This window comes from Penaeus monodon, chromosome 23 (assembly GCF_015228065.2).
Source record: "Penaeus monodon isolate SGIC_2016 chromosome 23, NSTDA_Pmon_1, whole genome shotgun sequence".
Classification (NCBI taxonomy): Eukaryota; Metazoa; Arthropoda; class Malacostraca; order Decapoda; family Penaeidae; genus Penaeus; species Penaeus monodon.
This window is the reverse complement of record NC_051408.1, coordinates 14,499,076-14,499,412: the sequence shown is the minus strand read 5'-3', so window position 1 is coordinate 14,499,412 and position 337 is coordinate 14,499,076. Positions and strand designations below refer to the sequence as shown.

At 48.7% G+C, this 337-nt stretch overlaps 1 protein-coding gene across 1 annotated transcript in view; it reads left to right on the top strand.

The window, feature by feature from the left end:
- The first annotated feature begins 206 nt into the window (after positions 1 to 206).
- LOC119588352 overlaps positions 207 to 337 on the top strand; it is a 13,064-nt gene continuing 12,933 nt past the window's right edge. The window contains exon 1 of the mRNA XM_037937036.1: positions 207 to 289. The gene's annotated coding sequence lies outside the window, so the exon portion shown is untranslated. The remainder of the gene's footprint in view (positions 290 to 337) is intronic.

The following is a 337-nucleotide window of genomic DNA, read 5'->3' as shown; positions in this document are numbered from 1 at the left end:
TCAGCAGGCGCCTCTCCCGACCCCGCCTCCCCATTTTTTCAACGCCCTTCCGACCTACTATGATGCGAGAAACACCTCCCCCTCATTGGCTATCCTGCTCCAGACTAGACTTGCAACAAAAAAAGAGAGAAAAAAAGAACAAGGGTAGGGGAGGGGACGCACAGATGACTATATAACACCGAGCATGTTCACTCGTTGATAGTAGTGAACATATCCCCTAGTGCTACAAGAGCTCCTCCTCGCCTCTGGAAAGGATCTTGTCTTGAGAAACTTTTTGGGAAATAAGAAGGTATGGCAGAGTGTCCCTCGTGCATGAGACGGAGAAAAAAAAGAGATG